The sequence below is a fragment of the Camelus dromedarius genome, chromosome X (assembly GCF_036321535.1).
Source record: "Camelus dromedarius isolate mCamDro1 chromosome X, mCamDro1.pat, whole genome shotgun sequence".
NCBI classification, from domain to species: Eukaryota; Metazoa; Chordata; class Mammalia; order Artiodactyla; family Camelidae; genus Camelus; species Camelus dromedarius.
In genome coordinates this window covers 113,284,897-113,300,439 of record NC_087472.1, presented here as the reverse complement: position 1 = coordinate 113,300,439, position 15,543 = coordinate 113,284,897, and the positions used below count along the sequence as shown (strand labels likewise).

Here is a 15,543-nt window from a genome sequence, read left to right as displayed (position 1 = left end):
TTAAAACTTTATAAATTTCCTTTCTCTTACTCACACGTCCGTATCTATCCTGGGCTGTCCTTTTCTTGAAGTTCAAAACCAAAGTCGAAGAAAGTTGGTTCCGGGAGAGGACACCTGGAGGACATGTCTGCATTCCGACATCCGCCTCTCTCACCCAAAGGAAGCAGCACGGCCAGCCTGATTTGTTACCACCTGCAAATCAGAAATTCCAATATTGCTAAGCAAACTGGAACAGATGAGCTTGGCTCCATAGGCCAAAACCATAAAAAGTCCAAGCATTTATTAAAGCTGAAAGACCTAGTCAGAATCTCCCAAGAGTGGCTCTTGTGTCAGTTAAAATGCAGAGTTCGAGATCTTTAAGCTCAAATTTTTGGTTCAAAAAAAAAAAAAAAAACATGCACTTCATGTTCATAGCAGCATTATTAAAACCACCAAGACATGGAAGCAACTTAAATGTCCTTCAGCAGAAGAATGAAGAAAGGAGATGTGGTGTATTTATACAATGGAATACTACTCAACCATGAAAAAGAATAAAAGAATGCCATTTGCAGCAACATGGATGGACCTGGAGGGAGCATTATGCTGAGTGATATAAATCAGACAGAGAAATACAAATACTGTGTGGTATCACTTATACGTGAAATCTAAACAGATACAACAAACGAGTGAATATAACAAAACAGAAGCAGACTCACAGATGCAGAGAACAAGTTGGTGGGGACCAGTGGGGGCAGGGAAGGGGGGAAGGACAATGACGGTAGGGGAGTCAGAGGGACAAACTATGTACAGAATAAATAAGCTGGCAGGATACATTGTACAACACGGGGAACACAGCCAATATTTTATAATAACTATAAATGGAGTATAACCTTTAAGAAGAAATTGTGAATCACTATGCTGTACACATGAAACTAATATGATGCTGTAAATCAACACTATCTCAATCAAAAAGTAAATAAAACTTCTGAAAGAGTGACCTTTTCCTTTCCCAAACAGACAGCTGCTGATGGAACGTTCCGGGAGTTGCGCCCCGATATGCCAGGTGAACAGGGGAACCCCTGGCCGGCGTGATGACAAGTCAGAACCAAGATGAAGTTTCCAGCGTCAATTAGGTACCGGGGTTTTCTACACGGGTTTAACTACCTGGAAAGATGCCTCATCTCCTTGTTTTCCTGTCGTGCCCAGATTCATGCGGGCCCTCAGTGGGGACCTTCTCATTCCCATGATATCATGAGGAAGGAGGTGTCTGCTTGGGGCGCTTCGGTTCCGTCCTGGGTGCCTGCAAACTCGGAGCCATTCGCAGCACAGCTCCGGGGAAAGGAACGCGGCGTCTGCCCCACCTCATTTGCAACCAAAACAAGGCCCCAAATTGCCTACTGGAAGTTCCCCGAGTGTCAGTTTGGTGCAGGCGTGTACTTGTTTGGAGAATTCTAAAGGAAATTAGTTGAAAGACGGGAAAAAAAGAAAAAAAAAAAACAAACCCTTAAGATCCCCCAGACGGCTCTCTGAAACACAGAATCTGATTTGCAAGGGTTGGGGATCTGCTCAGGGCAGCGAGGAGGCCGGATTCGATAGTGCTGAATATTATGTGGGCAAAAAAGAATATTTAAATTTACCAGATAGGAGCGCACGTGTGAAGGGTACTCCGGGGAATTAATGAAACCCAACCGACCAGGTCAAAAGAAAAAAAAAAATCAACCACTTTCCTAGAGACTCTGTGTACTCCGAGGGAAGCAGGACTCTCGGGGGAGGGCAGAGCTCGGTGTTGGAGCACATGCTTAGCGTGCACCAGGTCCTGGGTTCGAGCCAGTACCTCGGTGACAGTAAATAAATAACCCTAATTACCACCACCTCCCACCCCACCAGCAAAAGCAAACAAACCAACAAACATTTAGGGAATTAGAAATCTCGTAAAAATACGGCTTGCATCATTCAGTAAGAAGAAATATTGCGTCACTTTGTTTCCATAATTCAGACAAATGGGGCTGCATTTGGGCACAGAAACCAGAAATTTCAGAACTCCTGCCCTAGAGCGAAAACTCCCAACTGACACAGTAAACAATCTTCTGGTTCCTGGGAGAAAAGAGGTGGGAAGGGGGAAATTTGGGAGTTTTAGATTTGCTAATGTTAACTACTATATATAAAGACAGATTAAAAAAAAACTTCTTCTGTACAGCACAGAGAAGTATATTCAGTATCTTGTAATAACCTTTAATGAAAACGAATATGAAAATATGAAAATCAGTATCTGCACGTATGTGCGTGACTGGGGACAGTGTGCACCAGGAAGCGACACGTTGTAAGTGACGGTAGTTCAATAAAAACAACAAAAAACTGCCTACACACCTTGGTTACTCATTTCTAGAGTCTGCCTTGCCCAAACTGTCTATACACTCGGGTACACGGCTTGCCAAGTTTCTCGAAAACCGTGCAGGGATCTGCGTTCGTGTCAGGCGACGATTATCCCCTTGACCACGGCGCCCCCCGGCTCCCTCCCAGGATGTCGCAAAGTCTGTTTCTATTTGGGAGCCACGCTCACCGCCAAGGCAGCGCTAACCTGCAATGAAGCCGGAGTCCGGTCCCACGGCCCCGGCGGCGGCCCGGGGCGCTCCGTGCCCCCCACAGACGCTCCTGACCCAGCGCCGGGGCCCAGCGCGGTGCTGCGGGTCGGAGGACGTGGCCATGGCCGTGGGCGAGGGGAGGGGGGGGCGGGGCGAGGAGGCGGGGGTGCTGACTGGCCGGGCCCGGCCCTGACCCCACGCCCGGCCCCGCCCTGCCCTGACCCTACGCCAGGCTCCACACGGCCCTGACCCCACGCCCCAGCACGCCCAGTCGTGACCCCACGCCTGACTCCTCTCAGCCGTGACCCGACCCCCGGGCCTGCCCAGCCCTAACCCCACGCCCCGCCCAACCCTGACCCCACGCCGGATCATGACCCAACAACCGGGCCCGCCCAGCCCTGACCCCACGCCTGGTCATGACCCCACGTCCGGCCCCGCCCAGCCCTGACCCCACGCCCAGGAAGGACATGACCCCACGCCCGGCCCCGCCCAGCCTTGACCCCACGACCGGCTCTGAACCCGTACGCACGGCCCTGCCCAGCCGTGACCCCAAGCCAGGACCCACCCAGCCCTAACACCATGCCCTGCTCTGACCCCACGCCCGGTCCTGCCCAACCATGACACACGCCAGGTCCCACGCAGCCCTGACCACACGCCCGGCCCCGCCCAGCCGTGACCCCACGCCAGGTCCTGACCCCACGCCAGGCCCTGACCTCACGCCGGCCCCGCCCATCCGTGACCCCAAGACCGGCCCCGCCCATCCGTGACCGCATGCCCGACCCTGACCCCACGCCCGGACCTGTACAGACGTGACCCCACGCCAGGCCCTGACCCCACGCACGGCCCTGACCCCACGCCCGGCCACACCCAGCTGTGACCCCACGCTCTCCCAACCCTGACCCCACTACTGGCACCTCCCAGCCGTGACCCCACGCAGGCCCTGACCCCACGCACGGCCCTGACCTCACGCCGGCCCTGCCCAGCCTTGACCCCACGCCAGGCACCGCCCATCCGTGACCCCACGCCCAGCCCCGCCCATCTATGACCCCTCGCACGGCCCTGACCCCATGCCCGACCTGGCCGTGACCCCACTTCAGGCCCTGACCTCACGCCCGGCCCCGCCCAGCCTTGACCCCACGCCAGGGACCGCCCATCCGTGACCCCACGCCCGGCCCCGCCCATCTCTGACCTCACGCCCGGTCCTGACCCTACGCACGGACCTGCCCAGCCGTGACCCCACGCCAGGCCCTGACCCCAGGCCCCGCCCTGACCCCACGCCCCGACCTGACCCCACGCCCGGCCCGATGGTGCGTCTCACGGGCACAGCTGGGCTCGGGCGGCCCGGAGCCACGCGGCCCCGGCCGGGGGCAGGGTCGCTAGAGGCCGGACACCTGTGTGGCGCGGACCCCGGGGGCCTCCCTGTGGGCGGCGGCGCACCCGGGCCTGCAGCCGGGCCCCACGGCCGCGCGTGCGCGCGCCTGTCGCCGGGCGTGAGGACGACAAAGCCGAGGCGCTGGGAGCGAGGTGGAGGGGATGTCGGGGGAACCCTGGGGAGGAGCAGGTGTGCTGGTGACGCGCGGAGGCTCAGGTGTGCTCAGCGGTGCGCCAGCCCCTTCCCTCCCAAGCCCCGTTTCTCCTCCAGCTGCTCTTTCCTAGGGATGTTAGTGTCTTACTGTGAAGACGCCAGGTTGCTCCTGGTAACACGTCCTAATGCACGAGTCTCTCTCTTCCCGTCTCTCTTCCCTCCTCTCTTGTCTTCAATCACCCCCGCCCCAGACATACAGACAGACACACAGGGGTGCACCCAGACTGCTGTATCTTACTGATTCCTGTTTCTTTCTTTCTTTCTTTCTTTTTTTCATGCTGACATCCCTCACTCCTGGAGCCTCTCCATAAGCAGGCTCTCCGTGAATATTTGCTGAATGATCGCATCAATGTGTGATTGACACGGTCACCTCTGTAGCTCAGAAGACCTGGCTGACGATCCTTGTGCATTTCGGGCTGTCTCCCAAACACGAAGAGGAAGAAGAATGTGGATAAGCCAGTGCCCCCCCATCCCGGGGAGAAAATGGCCCGGAGGAGTCTTATTTCAGCATATAAATGGAATGGGACTCACGCAGGCGAGTGACCCCCCTGGACGCCAGCCCGAGGGGACATCCTGCCCTGCGTTCACGCCAGTGGGGTGGTCGAGGGTTGAGTTTGCACTCAGCTCCACGGGAGAGCGGGGCAGGAAAGTAAGAGTGAAAAGAAACCTCTGGGTTCCGCCCTGCAGCGCGTGGTGTCAGAGCCGCGGCGGGCAGGGCGGGAACCGAGACGGGGCCTCCTGCTGCAGCAGACAGCAGCCTTGTCCCACCCGTGTTCATGGGCCCCCTCCATCCACGTGTCCAAATGCACACCCGCTGGCCTGAAAATGCGTGGGTTTTACCGCCCCCCTCCCTCCCCGGGGGAAGGACAGCTGTCAGGAGTCCCCTCCTGCCACCCCAGCCCTGTGACTTCCCGCACGTCCATCCGCGGGCACCAGACCCTCGCCTCAGGCTTCGCTCCAGAGGGTCCTCGCCACACACAGGTGCCCAGACAGGGAGGCGTTCTCTCTCACCGCCGGGAGCAGAGGTCGGCCTGAGGAAGCCGCGTCCCCGGAGAAGCGGGTCCCCCCAGGCTCGAGGATGGTGGCGCACTCTGTCAGCGCGCAGTCTCAGAGCCGTAAAAACGCCACGCCGCCCACCCAGGTCGCACACACCTGTCCCAGGTGACAGACACAGAGCAGGTCGCCCTGCCCGTAAGGCTGATGACGCACATGGTCAGCGGTTGCCGGGAGGGAGGGACACGTGGAGCACAGAGGAATTTTCTTATTTTTAAAGGCTTACTATATATATATATTTGTAGATTAGCCAGTTTTCTTTCTTTTTTTCATTATTCAGTTATATTAGGTAGAATTGTTACAATTTGCACATAATACAACATATTGCATGTAAATACGCACACACAATATACTGCAATACACATTTTTTTAGTTTACATGTAGGTACGGCTCATTATCTCTAAGAACATTGTAGAGTATTCGCTTTTTAAACGTACAGAGTTATCAAAGGAATCAAGCCAACCACAAAGTAAGAATCAACAGAACACGGTAATCCAGTCAGAAAGGACAGTCACTGTTTTTTTTAAAGAGCAGTTTCAGGGTCACAGCCGAACTGAAGGGAGGGTACAGAGATGCCCCTCATATCCCCTGCCCCCCCACTTGCACAGACTCAATATCCGCCCCCACTAGAGATAATCGTTGTAATTGACGAACCTAAATTGACACATTGTAATCACCCAACGTCCACTTTACTCGAATTAGGGTTCCCTCCTGGATTTGCACAGTTCATGGGTTTGGATACACGTCACATATCATTATCGCATCCTACAAAGAGGGCAGTGAAGCCGTTCCGTATGCCACGAACACGGTGGATACACGTCATCATCCACGAGTCCAAACCCGCGGCCCGCACAACACCAAGATGAGCCCCAAGGGAACAGTGGACATCCGTGAATACTAATGTGTCGATTTTGTCTCAGCAGTGGTAACAAATGTACCCGATACAGTGCAGGTAACACGGGGAGCTGCAGTGAACTCTGCACTGCTCGGTTTTTCTGTAAACTTGAAACTGCCCAGTGTGTTCATGATATTAAAAAATAAAAAGCAAAACACAGTCATTGCTAGGCTCTGTGAGCTCCATGAAGGACAGGAACGGGGGGGCTTCGCTGGGACGGAGTCCCGGGCAGATGGACGTAAAGTCTCAAGGAGGAATCAGGCGTCCACAAGGGGCAGGAGGGCTGGGAGGGGAGTTCGAGGCCGGGACCCTGAACCCCGTGCAGACACGCAGACACGGGGGTTTCCGGGAGCCGGGCCCCAGGAGGCGCAGCTGTGAATCCCACCCTGTGAGCTGCCTCGCCCGTCACCTCTTGGCCCCCTTCCCTCACCCGTAAGGACGCAGGAGACAAACGGCAAACGGGCTGCCTCCCTGGGCAGAGAGCGCTGTGTTTGTTCAGAAGGATTGTGAATTAGCCTCCAGCCTCAGCGGAGGTGACACTGAGGTCAAGCTCCCGTCCGGGGGGCCCTCTGGTCCCTAAACAACATGACTACACACGCTGAAGCCAGGTCACCGATCGATTTTCCCCACCACGAGCTTGCACCGACGGAATTTAACTAACTGAACGGCGAAACAAAAGAAAAAGCTCATCGCCAACCCAGGTCGCCCCGGAAATTACACGGATGTGAAGTGACACCTCCGTGACTTTTCAAATGAGACAAGGGGTGGCTTCTGGGTGGAGGAGACGGGGAACGCTTTGCCCCCAATATTGAACGTTCATAACCAGGAGTTAGATTTTAAACGAAACCACGGGAGAGCTCGGTGACTCAGGAGACGTGGGTTTCGAGGTCCTGGTGAAGATGTAATTACAGCCAGCGTCTCCAGATGCTGGGGACAAGTGACATCCATTAATTCATCTTTGTCGGCATCGGGGTTCCTGGGGGTGGCCCCAATTTCTGGACGGAGGACGCGTAGAGGAGGAGAGGTCATGGAATCGCTATGAATTAAGGCCCCCACCATCCCCTCCAGGGCTCCGACAGTCACGTCCTCATCTCTGTGACCCCGCGGGGAGGAAGAAACGAAGGCTGCCCGCCCGCCAGGGATGTGGGAGCCCAAGGGATTGCCCGAGTTCCCCGCTGGGCCCTTTCCTCTGTGCCATGGTGACTTCTCAGAACCTGCCCGGATGGGTGGGCATTGGGGAAGGGACAGGACGGATTACAGGGGACAGCGGCCCCTGGCATTTTGGAGGTGGTCGCGGCTCAGGATGGGGTACCTCGAAGATAGGAAGGTGCGTGTGGGTGGGGATGCAGGCGGGGGGCGAGGGGCACGGCTCCAAGGAATCTGGGGCAGGGATTCAGGCCCAAAAGCCATCCAGCAGCCCATCCCCAGGAGCACGTGGCTGGGGAACACCCCGAGGTAGCCCCGGGGAGCACTGGGCCCCCTCAGAGAACGGGGGAGCCCTGGGGACACGGATAGACTCTGAAAAGGCAACAGCATGGAATAAGGCTGTGGCAAGTAAGTTACGGTGGCGCGGGAGGGTCAGGGATGGTTTGACCTTGACCTCAGGGTCCGCTGGCTTAGCCGGGCTGCACCGCCACGACCGGACGGAGCTGGGGCAACTGGTTGTTTGGGTCACTTTTACTTCTTTTTCCTCTTCCTTTTTTGAACATGTATTTTTTTTTTCTTTTGCACAATTTGGTTGTTTTTGTTTGTTTGTTTGTTTTTGTTTTTTTACAGTGGGTACCAATCCATAAAAAGGTGTTTTGGCCCCGGATCAGTAAAACACAAGCTTCTTCAGGAGGGCTTGATGTTTCGAGGCTGCAGCTGACGATCTGAGCATTTCTCAAGGATTTAGTCAGTTTTTACTTTTGCTTGATCACGAGTCACGCTCATCCCAGCTGCAGGGACTCCGTGCACCAGAACGCACACAGCGATCCCCGCGTGCCGAGCCGGGGGAAACTTCACGGTCCATCTCCCGGCTGCCGCCGCCGTTCTGTTACCCGCGAAACGCAGACACGAGGCTCATGTGTCTAGTTTGTCTGAGACCCCACATTCTGTTCTTCCTTCCCTCCCTCCTCTTCCCTGCCTCCTCTTCTCTCCTTTTTTTTTTCCCCTCCCTGATAAACGACACTGCATTTTTGTTAAGTCGCTGCTGGCCTGCACGTATCTTCTGTCATTTCTATAATTAGTGCTTGTGACCCATCCCTGCCGTATTCCTTTGTAGGAAACCCTGTTTCTCACAAGTGGGCTTTGGCGAATCTTCTCAGTGTTTCTAAACTAATGTATTTGTTTTCCCTTAAGCTCACTAAAGTTTGGTTTCTCACAGCACAGAGGGCCTGCATCAGTACTTGAACTCAGCAGTTCTGTTTCTCTCTTTTGTGCAGACCATTAAAAAAGTTTTTGTGTACATATAATGTATTTTTCTTGAAGTCTAGTCAGTTTACAAGGCTGTGTCAATTTCTGGTGTCCAGCATAATGCTTCCGTCATAAATGAACATCCAAATATTTCTTTTTACATTTTTTTTATCATAAGTTATTACAATATATTGAATATAGTTCCCTGTGCTCTACAGTAGGACCTTGTTGTTTATCTGCTTTATATACAGTAGTGTGTATCTGCTAATCCCAAACTCCTAATTTATCCTTCCCTCCTCCCCCCTCCGGTAACTATGTTTTCTGTCTGTGAGTCTGTTTCTGTTTTGTAAATAAGTTCATTTCTATCGTATTTTACATTCCACATATAAGTGATATCATATGATATTTGTCTTTCTCTGTCTGACTTCACTTTGTGTGATAATCTCCAAGTCCATCCATGTGGCTGCAAATGGCAATATTTTATCATTTCTCATGGCTGAGTAGTATTCCGTTGTATGAATGTACCACTTCTGCTTTATCCAGTCATCTGCTGATACGCACTTAGATTGCTTCCATGCTTTGTCTACTGTACACAGTGCTGCTGTGAACATGGGGGTGAAGACCCTGCTCTCAGTTCTTCTGCATACACACCCGGAATTGGGACTGCTGGATCACGAGGTGATTCTATGTTTAATTTTTGACGCCTGTTTCCTGTAGCAGCTGCACCATTTACATTCCCACCAACAGGGCACAGGGGTGCTGGTTGCCCCACATCCTCGCTGACACTTGTTCTTCTCCACGTTTTAAAAATAGTAGCCAAAATTAAACTTACAAGCTTTTTCACAGCAAAGGGAACAATAAGCAAAACAAAATGATAACTTATAGAATGGGAGAAAATATTTGCAAAAGATGCAACTGACAAGGGCTTCAGCTCCAGCATATATAAACAATTCTTACAGCTTAATAAGAAAAAAACAAACCCAATCCAAAAATGGGCAGGAGACCTAAACAAGCAATTCTCTAAGGAAGACATACAAATGTTCAATAAACACATGAAAAAAGGCTCAATATCACTAAATATCAGACAAATGCAAATCAAAGCTACAATGAGGTATCACCTCACACCAGTCAGAATGCCCGTCGTTCAAAAGTCCACAAACAACAAATGCTGGAGAGGCTGTGGAGAGAAGGGGTCCCTCCTACACTGCTAGTGGGAATGCAGTTTGGTGAAGCCTCTGTGGAAAACACTATGGAGATTCCTCAAATAGTAGGAATACACTTATTATGTGATCCAGGAATCCTGCTCCTGGGCACATATCCAGAAGGAACCCTACTTCAAAATGACACCAGCACCCCAGTGTTCATGGCAGCACTGTTTACAAGAGCCAAGACATGGAAGCAGCCTAAATGTCCATCAAGAGATGACTGGATGAAGAAGAGGTGGTACGTTTATACAATGGAATATTACTCTGCCATAAAAAAGAATAAAATAATGCCATTTGCAGCAACATGGATGGACCTGGAGAATGTCATTCTATGTGAAGCAAGCCAGAAAGAGAAAGAAAATGACCATATGAGATCGCTCCCATGTGGAACCTAAAAAGAAAAAATCCATAAATACGAAACAGAAACAGACTCATGGACATAGAAAACAAACTTGTGCTTGCCAAGGGGGCGGGGGGTCGGAAGGGACAGACTGGGATTTCAAAATGTAGAATAAATAAACAACATTGTACTGTATAGCACAGGGAAATATGCTCAAGATCTTGTATTAGATCACAGTGGAAAAGAATATGAAAATGAATATATTTATGTTCGTGTATGACTGAAGCACTGTGCTGTGCAGTAGAAATTGACACAACATTGTAAATGGACTATAACTCAATTAAAAAAAAAAAAAGAAAAAATAGGAGCTATTGGATGGGTATGCCCAGTTCCTTCTTACTCTTACTTTTTCTTGTCTAGAAGTTTTCCCTGCATTCCCAAACACCTAGAATCTGCTCGGACCAGGAGCCCACATCGCTACCATCTTTGCTTTCTTCTCCTACCTTCGTGGTCCATATGGGTATTAACCCCCGGTTTATACAGAATACCCAGGTCTCTCCCAGGAGGAGGGTAAAATTACTATTGATACGCATTTGTTTTGGTGTTTGACTGGGGTCAGCAGATCTGAGAGTTTGGGGCAGAGACAGTGGTACCCACTGGTCCCTGCATCTCACACCCACGTTTCCCAGCATGCCTTGTGGGACAGGTCCAGTGTCACCGTGCAAACGTGAGGGGTGGGCAGCCCATATCAGTGACTGTGTCCTCCTGTGATAACTGAGGTCAGAGTTTACAGTGAAGGCATTGTCAGCTCAGACATCTACATTCCCACCGGAAACACGGTGAGGACAGATCATTCTTCGGGGGTGGGGGGCACAAAGTGTCTGAGATTCTGGCGTTGCAGTACAACCTAGGCTCCCCTGAGCAGTGTAGGTGAGGAAGACAGAGCTCTGGTTACCTTGTTTCACGCGTCGACCCCTTGCAGAACAAGCAGATAGTCTCAGCCTCATGGAACCCGGGGATGGGAGAACCATGCCTGCGAGCTCAAATTTAGGTTCTCCCCAAATGAATCCTGCCGACAGGATGGTCCCTTACAGCCAGCCAGAGGGAGGAGCCCAGAGACCTGCCACCTGATTCTGCAAAGAAGATGAATTCTTTGTCGTGCTCTTTCTAAAGCAGAGTAAATCGGAGCGGATTTGAAAATCAAGACGGTTGAGGCTCTTTGGGATTTTCCATCTGGGTGGCACATGCAGGAAAGAGGCAGTCTGTGGAGTTTGGAACGTTCCGGCCTGATTCTTCCTCTGTCCTAGGACTCGATAATTCATATCCAGCCACAGCGGATGTTTCCTGAATGGAGCACGTTTGAGTTTATCAAAGGAAAACAGGATTCACGACACCTTGGGGTTTTCATACTGAGTTATCAAATATGGTTGGGAAGTAACCAAAAAAGGTCTCATAAAAGTAATTCTAGTTAAATCCAATTTCTAATAAAACACGCCTGCTTTCCATGCTAGAAACACGTTCTTTTGTTTACCTCTGCTGACACGTTAAAACTTTATAAATTTCCTTTCTCTTACTCACACGTCCGTATCTATCCTGGGCTGTCCTTTTCTTGAAGTTCAAAACCAAAGTCGAAGAAAGTTGGTTCCGGGAGAGGACACCTGGAGGACATGTCTGCATTCCGACATCCGCCTCTCTCACCCAAAGGAAGCAGCACGGCCAGCCTGATTTGTTACCACCTGCAAATCAGAAATTCCAATATTGCTAAGCAAACTGGAACAGATGAGCTTGGCTCCATAGGCCAAAACCATAAAAAGTCCAAGCATTTATTAAAGCTGAAAGACCTAGTCAGAATCTCCCAAGAGTGGCTCTTGTGTCAGTTAAAATGCAGAGTTCGAGATCTTTAAGCTCAAATTTTTGGTTCAAAAAAAAAAAAAAAAACATGCACTTCATGTTCATAGCAGCATTATTAAAACCACCAAGACATGGAAGCAACTTAAATGTCCTTCAGCAGAAGAATGAAGAAAGGAGATGTGGTGTATTTATACAATGGAATACTACTCAACCATGAAAAAGAATAAAAGAATGCCATTTGCAGCAACATGGATGGACCTGGAGGGAGCATTATGCTGAGTGATATAAATCAGACAGAGAAATACAAATACTGTGTGGTATCACTTATACGTGAAATCTAAACAGATACAACAAACGAGTGAATATAACAAAACAGAAGCAGACTCACAGATGCAGAGAACAAGTTGGTGGGGACCAGTGGGGGCAGGGAAGGGGGGAAGGACAATGACGGTAGGGGAGTCAGAGGGACAAACTATGTACAGAATAAATAAGCTGGCAGGATACATTGTACAACACGGGGAACACAGCCAATATTTTATAATAACTATAAATGGAGTATAACCTTTAAGAAGAAATTGTGAATCACTATGCTGTACACATGAAACTAATATGATGCTGTAAATCAACACTATCTCAATCAAAAAGTAAATAAAACTTCTGAAAGAGTGACCTTTTCCTTTCCCAAACAGACAGCTGCTGATGGAACGTTCCGGGAGTTGCGCCCCGATATGCCAGGTGAACAGGGGAACCCCTGGCCGGCGTGATGACAAGTCAGAACCAAGATGAAGTTTCCAGCGTCAATTAGGTACCGGGGTTTTCTACACGGGTTTAACTACCTGGAAAGATGCCTCATCTCCTTGTTTTCCTGTCGTGCCCAGATTCATGCGGGCCCTCAGTGGGGACCTTCTCATTCCCATGATATCATGAGGAAGGAGGTGTCTGCTTGGGGCGCTTCGGTTCCGTCCTGGGTGCCTGCAAACTCGGAGCCATTCGCAGCACAGCTCCGGGGAAAGGAACGCGGCGTCTGCCCCACCTCATTTGCAACCAAAACAAGGCCCCAAATTGCCTACTGGAAGTTCCCCGAGTGTCAGTTTGGTGCAGGCGTGTACTTGTTTGGAGAATTCTAAAGGAAATTAGTTGAAAGACGGGAAAAAAAGAAAAAAAAAAAACAAACCCTTAAGATCCCCCAGACGGCTCTCTGAAACACAGAATCTGATTTGCAAGGGTTGGGGATCTGCTCAGGGCAGCGAGGAGGCCGGATTCGATAGTGCTGAATATTATGTGGGCAAAAAAGAATATTTAAATTTACCAGATAGGAGCGCACGTGTGAAGGGTACTCCGGGGAATTAATGAAACCCAACCGACCAGGTCAAAAGAAAAAAAAAAATCAACCACTTTCCTAGAGACTCTGTGTACTCCGAGGGAAGCAGGACTCTCGGGGGAGGGCAGAGCTCGGTGTTGGAGCACATGCTTAGCGTGCACCAGGTCCTGGGTTCGAGCCAGTACCTCGGTGACAGTAAATAAATAACCCTAATTACCACCACCTCCCACCCCACCAGCAAAAGCAAACAAACCAACAAACATTTAGGGAATTAGAAATCTCGTAAAAATACGGCTTGCATCATTCAGTAAGAAGAAATATTGCGTCACTTTGTTTCCATAATTCAGACAAATGGGGCTGCATTTGGGCACAGAAACCAGAAATTTCAGAACTCCTGCCCTAGAGCGAAAACTCCCAACTGACACAGTAAACAATCTTCTGGTTCCTGGGAGAAAAGAGGTGGGAAGGGGGAAATTTGGGAGTTTTAGATTTGCTAATGTTAACTACTATATATAAAGACAGATTAAAAAAAAACTTCTTCTGTACAGCACAGAGAAGTATATTCAGTATCTTGTAATAACCTTTAATGAAAACGAATATGAAAATATGAAAATCAGTATCTGCACGTATGTGCGTGACTGGGGACAGTGTGCACCAGGAAGCGACACGTTGTAAGTGACGGTAGTTCAATAAAAACAACAAAAAACTGCCTACACACCTTGGTTACTCATTTCTAGAGTCTGCCTTGCCCAAACTGTCTATACACTCGGGTACACGGCTTGCCAAGTTTCTCGAAAACCGTGCAGGGATCTGCGTTCGTGTCAGGCGACGATTATCCCCTTGACCACGGCGCCCCCCGGCTCCCTCCCAGGATGTCGCAAAGTCTGTTTCTATTTGGGAGCCACGCTCACCGCCAAGGCAGCGCTAACCTGCAATGAAGCCGGAGTCCGGTCCCACGGCCCCGGCGGCGGCCCGGGGCGCTCCGTGCCCCCCACAGACGCTCCTGACCCAGCGCCGGGGCCCAGCGCGGTGCTGCGGGTCGGAGGACGTGGCCATGGCCGTGGGCGAGGGGAGGGGGGGGCGGGGCGAGGAGGCGGGGGTGCTGACTGGCCGGGCCCGGCCCTGACCCCACGCCCGGCCCCGCCCTGCCCTGACCCTACGCCAGGCTCCACACGGCCCTGACCCCACGCCCCAGCACGCCCAGTCGTGACCCCACGCCTGACTCCTCTCAGCCGTGACCCGACCCCCGGGCCTGCCCAGCCCTAACCCCACGCCCCGCCCAACCCTGACCCCACGCCGGATCATGACCCAACAACCGGGCCCGCCCAGCCCTGACCCCACGCCTGGTCATGACCCCACGTCCGGCCCCGCCCAGCCCTGACCCCACGCCCAGGAAGGACATGACCCCACGCCCGGCCCCGCCCAGCCTTGACCCCACGACCGGCTCTGAACCCGTACGCACGGCCCTGCCCAGCCGTGACCCCAAGCCAGGACCCACCCAGCCCTAACACCATGCCCTGCTCTGACCCCACGCCCGGTCCTGCCCAACCATGACACACGCCAGGTCCCACGCAGCCCTGACCACACGCCCGGCCCCGCCCAGCCGTGACCCCACGCCAGGTCCTGACCCCACGCCAGGCCCTGACCTCACGCCGGCCCCGCCCATCCGTGACCCCAAGACCGGCCCCGCCCATCCGTGACCGCATGCCCGACCCTGACCCCACGCCCGGACCTGTACAGACGTGACCCCACGCCAGGCCCTGACCCCACGCACGGCCCTGACCCCACGCCCGGCCACACCCAGCTGTGACCCCACGCTCTCCCAACCCTGACCCCACTACTGGCACCTCCCAGCCGTGACCCCACGCAGGCCCTGACCCCACGCACGGCCCTGACCTCACGCCGGCCCTGCCCAGCCTTGACCCCACGCCAGGCACCGCCCATCCGTGACCCCACGCCCAGCCCCGCCCATCTATGACCCCTCGCACGGCCCTGACCCCATGCCCGACCTGGCCGTGACCCCACTTCAGGCCCTGACCTCACGCCCGGCCCCGCCCAGCCTTGACCCCACGCCAGGGACCGCCCATCCGTGACCCCACGCCCGGCCCCGCCCATCTCTGACCTCACGCCCGGTCCTGACCCTACGCACGGACCTGCCCAGCCGTGACCCCACGCCAGGCCCTGACCCCAGGCCCCGCCCTGACCCCACGCCCCGACCTGACCCCACGCCCGGCCCGATGGTGCGTCTCACGGGCACAGCTGGGCTCGGGCGGCCCGGAGCCACGCGGCCCCGGCCGGGGGCAGGGTCGCTAGAGGCCGGACACCTGTGTGGCGCGGA

The 15,543-nt window shown here is 52.9% G+C and overlaps 1 protein-coding gene across 3 annotated transcripts in view; it reads right to left on the bottom strand.

The window, feature by feature from the left end:
- Positions 1–15,543, bottom strand: part of LOC105097381 (dehydrogenase/reductase SDR family member on chromosome X) — a 225,620-nt gene that overhangs the window by 19,177 nt on the left and 190,900 nt on the right. For 2 of the 3 annotated variants that reach the window (XR_010379290.1, XR_010379291.1), the window contains exons 11-12: positions 11,612–11,769; positions 35–192 (exon numbers count right to left, since the gene is read on the bottom strand). The gene's annotated coding sequence lies outside the window, so the exon portion shown is untranslated. Of the gene's footprint in view, positions 1–34; positions 193–5,043; positions 11,378–11,611; positions 11,770–15,543 lie in introns of those variants that run through there. The other variant, XR_010379292.1, reaches the window with a different exon arrangement.